The sequence below is a fragment of the Eumetopias jubatus genome, unplaced genomic scaffold (genome assembly GCF_037043125.1).
Source record: "Eumetopias jubatus isolate StellerSeaLion01/CBP00866 unplaced genomic scaffold, mEumJub1_p1.0 scaffold_14, whole genome shotgun sequence".
NCBI classification, from domain to species: domain Eukaryota; kingdom Metazoa; phylum Chordata; class Mammalia; order Carnivora; family Otariidae; genus Eumetopias; species Eumetopias jubatus.
Window position 1 is genome coordinate 63,370,618 of NW_028274820.1, and position 12,461 is coordinate 63,383,078.

Here is a 12,461-nt window from a genome sequence, read left to right on the forward strand (position 1 = left end):
ATTGTGAGGGCTAAAGTGGGCCAGTGCCCAGCATCCCAGAGGGGGCTCCAGGCTCACTTACAGAACCAGGCCCCCCTGTGTTTCATCTCCCACAATAAAGATAAACCCCGAAGACCTCACTGCTCCCGCTGCCGCCGTTAATGCTGTGCTCACAACCTTGCCCGGGATTTGAAGGATGTCAACGTGCTGTAGATGACTCAATAAATGTCTTATCATTTTTCCTGGTGGCCGTAACTTGGCAGAAGTGGTGGGCAGGGAGGAGTGGAGGTGAAAGGGGAGGAAATCTGACCACCCCAAGTAATCCAATCCACACAGTCCTGTGGCCTTCTGGATTCCAAGGGGAAGTGTGAGAACAAGCATGAATGAGCTTAGAACTACGGGCTTGGAAGAGCAAAGCTGTGGCCTCAAAAGGACCTGCAAGGATCAGGCAAACTGAGTGGAATCAAGGCCTGTTGGATGTTTTGAGTGCCTAGAAATGGAAGTAATTCACCGCCGCCCCCCCCGCCCCGGTTTTCGATGCCCTGTGGCCTTATGTTGTTTTATGAGCATGGCTACCAGATACCTCAGAGCTTGCCTATATGAGCATTTCATTCCAGGTAAGCACAGGTGCAACATTGGCTGCCAGAGTCCCACCCCCTCATCTGGATATTCCGAGCCATCAGCCCATGCCAGACCAGTTAACCAATTCCAGGTAACCTCCATTTCCTCGAATGTCTACTGATTGTCATAACCTCCAGTGCCCATTTTTATATGAGTCAGAATTTACAGTTGCTAGCCACAGAAGATAATTTTGGCTGACAAATCAGAAAAGGGGCTTAGGGGAAAGATATTGGGCATCTCCCAGAGCTCTCTCGAGGCTGCAGAAACCAGCAAAACTGTCTCAAGCCTGAGCAAGCCACAGACCTGGTGACAAAGCTGCTGTCTGCTGCTGCCACCAGGCCAGTGAGGTCTCCTCTGTGCCAGGCACCCACCCTCATAGTTACCGGTTTTGAGAGCAGACGGCTTGGCTGCCATCTGAACCAGCAGATCAGATTCCACATGTAGCCTCTTTCCTCAAGGCTCTCACTTCTGAGTCAAAGCCTCACACGAGTCCATTGGGTTGGCTGTGTTCTGGTTGCAAAGGAGGCTGGAAATTTGACGTTTCTGGATTCTACCTTGGGGAAGTCAGGCTCCTAAATCTGGAAATTTTCTAAACTTAACAGTGGTATTTAAAAGCCTTAAAATAAAAATGCCCATTACAGCAGGCCTGAGGTCTATGGCTGTTGCAGAGCCAGCACCCTCCAGTGATCAGGTGGGCCACGATGAAGAAGTCAAGCCAATGAAAAGATAAATCCCAACCAGATAACATGTGAGCCCTACAACTAGAGAGGCCACTTGCCAAATGCACCAAGTGTCTAGTGGGGCTGTTCCCCAGCTGTTTCTGCTTCCTTGAGATTACCCCTGCTCTTTTCTCTCCAGGGCCACCTCTTCTTTGAACCCTAAAGGATATTACCAGGCTATATCATATGACCCACTTAGCAGATATCTTGAGCTGCTTCCAAAATGGAACCCATCCTCAATGGGTGAAAATCAATTTCTTTGCGTGTCAGACTGCTGACCACTCAGGCAGAAGATTTCTCTAGTATCTAGAAAAATATCTTCATTGGTTTGACCATGCTAAATTGAGGTTCTATAGGTTTCATTCTTAGAGGGAGGTCATATTCAAGAAGCAAAGATAAGGAGCCAAAAGTAAGCTGAAAGCCTTGAATTCTATATTAGACTTGAATTTCTTGGCAACTGTAAAAACATCAAACTACTCAGTCTATGAACACTTATGAAATCCTGTCCTGTCTCTTCTGCCAAATCTGTCAACTATTCCAGCCCTCTTTCCTCCCAAGCCTCTTAAAAGAATGCCTTCAACCCTGGTTATGCCTGATGATGCTCTCTGCTACTCGTAGTGTAAGCAATTCCTCTCGGGTACCCAGTGGTTCTCAAGCGTTAGCATGCATCAGAATCACCTGAGGGGCTGTTAAAACACCGATTGCTGGACCCAAATTTCTGATCCAGGAGGGCTGAGGTAGGACCTGCCTGATAATTTGCATTTCTAAAAAGTTCCCAGGTGCTGCCACTGTAGCTGCTTTGGTCTGGAGACAGTACTTTAAGAACCACTGTTCTGGACAGGCTACCAAGGACACTGGCTGGACATCACAGTCCCTTTTTGTGAACCTTGGACCTGGACAATGATTAGCCTCCTAAGAGGGGGAGGACAAGCACAGACATCAGCCCCATAAAATTTAATCGACTTCTCTTCCCAGGCCACTGTAATAAACATGCATCAGTTCTGGCCCACCCAGCCGTACTCTGGTCCTTTGTTGAGCATTTCTCATGTTTCCCATGGAAACTGGTTGGCTTCTAAGATTCCACTGCCTTCCAGATCACAATTCCCACAGCAGCATCCAAATGCTTAGGGGGCCCAGCCTCAGCAGGTGAAGTTGGATGAAATCCATTCAAGAAGGCTAGATACTGACCTTCTCTCCCTGTCCAAATAACCCCAGCCTTCAAAGAAACCGAGTGCCCATTCCAAAGCAGAAGCAAAGGTAAACTGAAAAAATATTCTGATAGCCATATATACTCATGGATGCCAGAAGACCCGTACAAAACCATAATTTACATCTATTCTGACTCATATAGACTTTCACATGGGGATTTGGGAGTGAGGTCCCACCAGCTCAATGGAAAGCGTCTTTGTTCTGGCCCTCTGGGCTTTCAGGGCACCCCTCTCAGTGATTCTCTCTTGTTCCCCTTTCCAGACATCCCCTACCCCCAGTTTATTCTATTCTCTTTACTTGCTTTCCTTCACCCTGAGTCCCTTCTCTTTGCCCTTGATCTAGAGACAGGCATGGCTTGGTGCTCAATGTTTTCCTTCAGATGATACCCTTTTGGTGTCCTTGTCCTTTGGCCCTGACACTTGAGAGTCATCTGTGGTTTTCTCCTTTTTAGACACTCTGTCCATGGGCAAAAGCACTCATTCATATTCATTAACCATGACATCAGTTGATAATCCCAACTCTTCATCTCCAGGTACAATCTATTGGCGTGGGGGGTGGGGTGGGGTGGTGGTTGTGCAGTAAGTACCATGGAGAGAGCTGAGTGAACTTTAAGTCCAGCACCACAGACAGTTCCAAGATACTAGACCTACTTGAGAGTCAAATCTTTGTGTGGCCAATTTATCCGACCTGAACAAAGGCAGATCTAGGATTTATAGGGTCTGAAACACATACAATTTTGGGGAGGGGGCCCCCTTTAATAAAAAAGTAAAGATTTAAATTAAAACAGGTGTAAATGACTTTTTTTAGAATGAGAAAAGAACTATCACAAGTATTTCAAAATCCAAAAAAATTATATAATATTTGTATTAATTACTCTATGACACTTTTGTCTGTTTTTGTGGGTTATTTGCTCTTTGATTCTGTCTTTATTGGATAATAATTTTTCTATCATTTTCTGTATAGATAATTGAAATATAATTCAGTCACATGATTCATCAAATTATGTGTTTTATTATTGATAATTTGGACTCAGTACCAATGAGAACAGAATCCCCCATTTAAAATTTTACATATCTGATGATAGGATGATTATATTCACAGACTAGTGCCTGGCTCCATATGTGTCAAATTTTGTTTCTCCACAACTAATCACAATGCCAGACACTTTCATATTATGAGGTGATCTCAAGTCCTCTGTTTTTGGATGTAATGATGAATGAAATATAAGAGCATTCTTATATGACTTAGTAATAATCCAACTATATAATGAAGCAACAGTATGCTATTTAATTATCACCCAAACTGAATGTATCTCTAACTTAACTTCTCTTTAGCTGGATCCCCAAAATCCTCGTGGTCAGTTCAACACTACCCACCATGTGAGATGGTATCAGGTTCTCAGTCTCTTGTAACATATAGTATCTTGACTGTTAGAGGCACCTGGTAATAGCTGGAGGAGGGGTTTGGTAAGCAAACTTTTCCAAGAGTATTTCTCTTGAGCCTGAGTATTAATGAACAAATGGCTATGAAGAGAGAGGGAAAAAAATGCCATTAGAAGCAGAGAAGTAGTATTAGCGAAGGCTTCTTCACTTTCTCCTGAAAAGCTTCCCATGATCCCAAATCTGGTTAAATGCCTCTCTGATGTTTTCTCATAGAATTTTGTACTGAAGTCACACTGAGTTTGAGCACTTGTGCAAGAAATATTAATGGCGTGTCTATTAAGTTCTATGTGCTTTAGATGCCTGGGATAAAACCATGAATGAAGGATAAGATTTTTTTCTTGCAGGGAATACATTCTAATCAGGAAAGCAAAAAGTATATAGGCAAACAAATAATAAGATGATTTCAGGTAGTGCTATATATAAAACAAAACAGAGTAATGGGATAGAGAAGATTTTAATAGGGTGCTCCAGACAGGTCTCTCAAGAAGGTGACACTTGAGTTGAGACCTAAAAGACAAAGATATGGTCATTCAAAGATCAAAAGAGTAATGATCTGAAAAGTTCAAAGATCCTGGGGTAGGCACAGACTTAGTGGTGTTTCTAGAAACAGAAAAAAGACCAGTGTGGCTAGAACGTCTGGTCAAAAAGGCTGGTAAGCAAACTTCAATTTCAAATACATAGAAATTCTGGATGAACTGTGAGATATATATTTAGAAATCTAGCAGAACTAATGCAAGAAAAGGAAATCTCCAGGTGATGGAAATAAGGGGAGATTTAAAGGATAAAGTGATGAGTGCAGCAAGTCAGGGGGAGGGTCATGATGTTTGAGAAGCAGGCAGTGACCAGGTCAAGTAGCATCTTATAGGCCATGATAAAAAAAATCTGGAATATTTCTCAAGTGCAATGGAAAGCCCTGGGAGAGTTTTAAGCTGGAGAGTTAGGCTGTGCAGTTCAAATCACTCTGGCCGCTTTGTAGAGAACGGGCTGTGGGCTGATCCGGAGGCTGCTGCCATTGTCCAGATGAGAAGGATGATCTTTTAGCTTGGAGTGGAGCTGTAGCAGTGGACATGGTAAGAAACGACTGGATTGGGAGCATCTGGAGCTCAAACCAGCAGGAATTGCTTTTGGGTTGGGCATGATAAGGGAAAGACGATGATCAGGTTCTTGGCTTAAGCAATGGCTGGGATGGGGGTGCCATTCATGGCGATGAGGAGGACAGGTGGGCAGACTAGGAAGGAGACTCGAAGAGTTCTGTTACTGTAATGTCACTGACTATCAGTCAGGAGTCAGGAAAGAGAAGCTATTGTGGGTATTCTAAGTATGAGGAGTTTTAATAGGGAGCATTAAAGGCTCACAGAACCGTTGGAAAGGCTGAAGGAGTGTGACCCAGGCTGCACTGAGTCCCCCAGCAACACCAGGATCCAAGACTGGGCCATGGCCCACAAAGCAGGCAACACAGAAGCACAGAGAGTGCAGAAGGTAGGTGTCCTGGGCTCTGCTTCTCAAACATCATGACCCTCCCCCTGACTTGCTGCACTCATCACTTTATCTTTTAAGTCTCTCCTTGTTTCCAACACCTGGAGAGTTCCTTTTCTTGCATCAGTTCTGCTAGATTTCTAAATTATATATATATATACATATATATATATATATATATATATATACACATATATATATATATATATATATACACATATATATATATCTCACAATTCATCCAGATTTTCTATGTATTTGAAATTGAAGTTTGCTCACTAGCCTTTTTGACCAGACATTCTAGCCACACTGGTCTTTTTTTCTGTTTCTAGAAACACCACTAAGTCTGTGCCTACCTTATTTGCAGAGGGCCTGGTGGGTGGCCCTGCCTCCTCATTCATCTGCATCTCGAGCAGAGAAATACTTAAAACAGGTCACGACCCAACCTGTCATTTAACCGGAATGAGCAGGTAAGGCAGCAAGCAGCAAATATAAAAAGCCCAGGCACTGAGAACGAATTCCTCTTCCAGCCAAAAATGGCCGGAGGAAAATCAGTGCGTGGGTCTGCACTGCCCCCTGCTGGTCACTTGGTTCTCAACAAGGCAGAGGTACTCCCTTCTGAAAATCGCAGGAGCCCTGCCCCGCGCTGATATCTCAGCCAACCAGGCTGGTTTCCACACAATGACTCATAAATGAGATAATGAGGGGCAAGAGCAAGTTAAAATCTTTACTATAATTAACATCTGGGGGGAAAAACTTATATCTGAAATCGCCCGTGGAGAGAATGTGGCCCAGAGAGGATTTGGCAGTGGGTTTTACCCTTTGCATTTTTGGTTGTGAAGCATTAGCTTACTTTTTTTTTTTTTTCTTGATCATACAGAAAGTTTATCTCTGAAGACCACATAAATATAAGAAACATATGTTTGGTGTCATTTAGGAAGTGAATACGGGCTTAAGGATTTTCATACTCAGTCGTAAACATGAATACACTCATTTACTCATTCATTCGTTCCTCAGATTTCCACTGAGGTGTTTGCTATGTCCTCCCTCAAGGACACGAAGGTGAAAGAGATAAGGACTCTGATCGCAAGGAGCTTGCTGTTTGTGAGGAAGTTAATGAATCTGCTGAAGGAAGGCACACGGGGGGATGTGCCCTGGTAGGTGCTATTCTGCCCACCCAGGTCCAGCTGCTGCAGGTGTGGGCTGCTAATGGCGCCCACCTGCCCCCTTCCCCAGATGATCCCTGAGGGATGCCCGAGGGGTAGCACCACCCTCCCTCCACACTTCCCTCTGGCGTGGCCTGTGGCAGCGACCGACTGATGGAGGGGTGTGATAGCCGGGCCCCTTGCCTCTGGGTGGGACAAGCTGTGTGGTGCGGTGTACACATTAGAGCTCCCTGCAGGGGCAGGAGGGGGCTGATTCATCTGAAAAGACATCTCTGCCCAGCCCCTCCCTCTGCCCCTCCTGGCTTTCCTCATTCCCCTACAGTTTCTCCAGAGGGTACCCCCTCGATAAGTTACTTGCTCCAGGTTCTCCAGGCTCTGCTTCTATAGAATCCAAACAAAAACATGTGCCATAGAAGAGGTTCAGGAAAGATGATGTCTATTCTCAGGGTCAGGAAAATGTGCTTGGAAGGTTCGGTTAGATTTGAGCACGTTAGAGATGACCGTTCATTCCACAAACACATACTGACCGAGTGCCTTCTCTGAACTGGGCACTCTTCCAGGCATTGGGCACACAGCGGCAAATACGGCAAAGTCTTGTGATCACTAGCTCGTACACTCCAGTGGGAGGGAAAGAGACGAGAAGACAAATGATGGACAATTAGATAAATTCAGGTAGGTTCACGCTAGCTAGTTAAAGTCACCAAGTTTCTTTCCTACAATTTTCCAAAAACTTATCCATGGGGACAGATGTTCTAATTCTTTACATCCTATTTTTTTTTTTTTTTTAATAATGGTTCCCGTCTCAGTCAGTGTCAACTCCCGCTGTGGTTGGTTATTTGAAACCGTGGCATTGACCGCCAAGCATTTTCAAACACTTCCAAACAAACGCTGTATTTGGGATCTTGGAATATTCTCTAGACTTTCCACATTTAAGGCACTGAAGTATTTCATTTAGTCTCTGGATTCAGAGCCCAGAGTCCCTCTAGAGGACCAGGGATGGTGTGAACCAGTAGGAGGCAAGTCTCTGCCATTGCTGGTAGTGATCACCACTGGTGGTCACCTGACAAATGGCACCAAGGCTAGTGGGCCCCTCTGGGAGCTCAGGCTCTACTCATCCTGCATGGCTATCAGCTCATTCTTCATGCCAATGCCCTGGGGCTGCACTGTCCTTTGATCTAATAAGCCTTCCCAAGACCTGTAGCCTTAGGAGCTAAAACCTCCTATTGGCCTGGAAACTCTCCCAGGCAGGAGTGTGCTTTTAATCATCTTTCTGTGCCTGATGGGCACAAAACAAATTCTACTGCACAGGAGTTAACCAGGGACATTTGTGGAGATAAGTGACTTCCAGGACACTTTTTAATCCCTACTTGCTTGCCTTACTCATGACCCCCAAAGGCCAGGCTACAGTCCTCTCTCCATTTGACAAGCTCCATGCACTTTCCAGCACAGTGCCCTTGCTCAGCCTCTTCTCTTGTTCAGTGGCTGCCTGGGGGAATTTAAAGAAACCTCTGGCCTGCACTGGAATCTCGAAGTGCAAGTGACTTAGGGCAAATGGCTTCTACAGAGAAATCTCACATAGCGCGTCCCACTCCTGCCTGTACAGAGTAGGGCTCGACATATTTCTTTCTGCAGCTCCCATCTTCCACCCAGTCTGCTTTTGAAATATTCTCTTCAGTTCCCAATAATCAAAAGGCACCCGCCTTTCAAATCTCACCTCTTCCACAAAGTTCTCATGACTGCTGGGATGGCAGACTGACCTTAGAGCCGTTTTGTGTTTTTTTTTTTCTTTTATAATTTGCATGGGACAGGATCTTCCTAATGCAGCAGTTACCAATCCTATGAAATCTAACATTCTTTTCTCATCACACTTTGGGTGGCTATTAGGGCTTTCCTAAATATTTTGATCCTTCTCTTTATGGGGAAGAAATTGGATGGCTTTCACCCCAGTCCTTGAAGTCAGGCATGGCCACGTGACACACACTAGCCAAGGACCCGTGAACACAAGTGAGCCAGGCCCCTTTGCTACTGAAGATTTCAAGAGCCATGTGAGATTTGTCATGTTCTTTTTTTTTTAAGATTTTATTTATTTATTTGAGAGAGAGAGAATGAGAGATAGAGAGCACGAGAGGGAAGAGGGTCAGAGGGAGAAGCAGACTCCCCGCCGAGCAGGGAGCCCGATGTGGGACTCGATCCCGGGACTCCAGGATCACGATCTGAGCCGAAGGCAGTCGCTTAACCAACTGAGCCACCCAGGCGCCCATGAGATTTGTCATGTTCTTATTCCCTCTGTTGGAGCAAAGATCAATGTGGACGTGCCATTTGTGCCGGAAATAAACCTTAGTTGTTTTAAATCACAGAGATTAACACAGCGTTGTTGATTTCTGCAGCATAATGAGCGCATTATGATTGATGCGTGCATTTTACTTTCCTAAAATGAAATTCATAGTATGTATGTGTCTATATGTATATGCATATATATTTACTTAAATTTTTAAGAAGCAATATAATGGTCTAACTGCTTTATAAGGAGAAAGAAAGGGGCGTTATAGTGTAATGATGTATATTCAATAAGTAACTGCCCTCAGCTGACAACCCTAGCAGACATACAGAAATAGATTCTTGTCCCTGTGCATCTTATCACCACAAATACAGCCGTTGCAAGATTATTTAAGATTAGGAACACATCTCAGTAGGGTTTGTTTTGTTTTGTTTTGTTCTGTTTTAGAGAGAGAGATTGTGTGCTTGACATGCACAAGCAGGGGAAGCGGCAGAGGGAGAGAAATCCTCAAGTGGATTCCCAGCAGAGCATGGAGCCTGACTCGGGGCTCCATCCCAGGACCCTGAGATCATGACCTGAGCTGAAATCAAGGGTCAGATGCTTAACTGACTGAGCCACCCAGGCGCCCCAATCTCAGTAGAGTTTTTGACAAGGGTTTAATCCTCCCTTGATTAACAAAGCAGTTACTTTCCTGGGAAATGCAACGTATTTTAAAACTATGTCCCTAATACTTTTCATTTAAGTATAAACACGAGTTGTGTTCTCAGTCCAGGTTTAAATGTCAACCTCTTTTGGCCCAGGTTTTAAGTAAAGCCCTGCATGTTTTGCCTACACAAAGGTCTGTTAGGGTGTTGGAGAACAGTGCAGGGTGCGGGGCAGTGGTTCAGTGTATGGACCTGCCCTGTATATCGCAGGATGTCCACTGTTCTTGGCCCCTGCCCGATAGATGCCGATTGCACTCCAGCTCTCATTGTTGTGATGATCAAAAATGCCCCCTGAAACTTCCAAAGTAGACTTTGAGAGTGGGTTTATTTCCTTCCTTGAAAACTCTCCAGTCTTTCTGAAGAAGGATGCTGCTCCACACTTCTTCAGGTTACCTAATACCATCCAACACTGAGAAATATCAAGAGTAGCTTCCTGGCTCTGTTGAGTTGATTTTCTAAAGCTGATTCTGTTAAGCTGCGTTTTTCTTATTAGCACATGCTGAAGGATTGTTCTAGGGCCAGCTCCTCCGGGGCCCTGTCTCTGATGGTGGCACTAGGACCTGGACGCAGGGCAACACATTGCTGCCCAGAGGGCTGAGTACGACATACCTTCCTGGGCAGCACCATCAAGTGCCAGGGATGTTTCTGGAACATCTGGAACTTTTCCTCATTTGGTTGTTAGAGTTGATCATGTAAGTCCTTTCCCCACTTCCCAGGAAGCTCTTTGGGGTTTTCACCCCATTCCAGTGCCTTCACAGTGTTGAATGGCCCAGACCAGGTTCAGGAGATAGTGGTACTTGGGCAGGCTGGCTCAGCTGAAAATAGCTGTCCAGATCCACTGCAGGCAGCACATGTTCTCAGCTCTTCTGGAAAGGATGGTGTTCCCAGATTCTTGTGGTTCTCTCCCTGACCTCCTCTCCCGACCCGCCATTCACCATTCCCAGCTGCCCTCAGCTTCACTCTGGGATTTCCCTCATGCCTTGCCTTCCATAGCTACTTTGGAGAGCAAGCTCTGGGAGGATGCTCCTCCGCCAGGTGCTGCTGTGCGTCAGCAGCTTACTTCCTGTGGGCATCGTTTTGGGAACCAGGAGATGGTCTTGGGGATTAGTAATCCCTGACCCACATTTACCAGTTTTTGGGATTCGATAAAAGGCTGATGGACAATCTGATTCTTGGAAATGCTGTGCTCTGCTCTCCAATGCCATCAGTCATGCACGGTGGCCCCAGACTCAGCCTCCTGCCCTTACGGTTCCTGTCTCCTAGCACAGGTCTATCTTAGGTCTCAGCTTGGTGGCTCTATCTTAGGTCTCAGCTCGGTGGCTATTTTCCTGACCTCTGCCACTGAAGCTTAGGAAATATGTTTGTGTTTTGTGGGGGAGGGTAGAACCCATGTGCTCCAGCCTCCAGACCCCATTTCCAGCTGGTGCTCCCGGATGGCAACAGGCATTATCTCAGACAGACAGCAGGGGGCAGGAGGGGACCAAGAATCTCATGTCCCCCATTTCTTTGATTCTTTCATGGCCTGAATCTTATGTCCTGCCATATTTTGACTTTCTGCCTCTGTTCAAATAGGATTTAGGATACGCGCGGCAGACATTTAGCTTTTGTGGTCCTGCAGGATGTTTGATTCTCTGATTCTTGACTTCCTAGACCTTCTTAATAAGGTTGAATCCTGTTTCCATCCTCATTTCAGATAGGCCAGCTTGGACCAAACCATATAGCTTTCAAGAAGAAACTTACCAGATAAAAAGAAACAGGAGAGGCTAAACTATAGTATCTATGGCTATACATTGGTGTAATAAAACTTTAAAGAAGTCAGGGAAACGATTACTATAGAAGTCAGGGTAGTCATTAATTTGGGGGCAGGGACAAGACTGTGATTGGAATGCCACATGGGGGGCTTCTGAAGCAGCTAAGGAAAGCTCTGGGTGCTGGCAATGCGGGTTTTTACTTTATAATTTATACATTTTTGTATCATTTCTATATCCCTATTTATCTTACAATAAAAAAGTTAGAATAAACAATTCCATCAAAAGGCAGAGATTGTCAGATTGGATTAAAAAACATGATCTAGCTCTATTCTGCCTCCAGGAGACACGCTAGATTCTAGGCAGCAACTAGATGGGAAGGAAAAGGATGAGCAAAGGGACATCATGTGAACAGCTACCACAGCAAAGCTGGCGCAGCTATACTGATATCAGGCCACATACACATAAAGATTTTATAATGATAAAGCGTCCATCAATCAGGAAGATACGCATCTAATAGCAGAGCGCTGAAGTGCAGGAAGTAATACTGACCGAAATGCAGAGAGAGATAGTTCAATAGCAATAGTTGGAGATGTCAATACCCCTACTTTCAATAATGGACAGATCAACTAGACAGAAGATCAATAAGGAAATGGAAGCCTCGAACAACGGATAAACCAAACTAGACCAAACATGTGTAGAACCCTCCACCCCACAGGAGAATATGCATTCTTGTCAAGTGCACAGGACGGACCATCTGCTTGGCCATAAAATAGGCCTCAATACATGTAAAATGATAGAAATAGTACACAGTGTGCTCTCCAGCCATGGTGGAATGAAATCAGGAATCAATAGCAGGAAAACAACTGGGAAACTCACAGATTTGTAGAAAGTTGACAGAATACTCCCAAATAACCTATAGGTCAAAGAAGAAATCAAAAACGTCAGAAACTACTTCGAGATGAATGAACACGAAGATACAACATACCAAAAACTTATATTATGCAGCTAAAGCAAGGCTTAGAGGAGAATTTATAACTATAAATTTCTATACTGAGAAAGAATAAAGATTAAAAAAGCCATATACGTGATTGTTTCTAGCAGCATTATTTACAACAG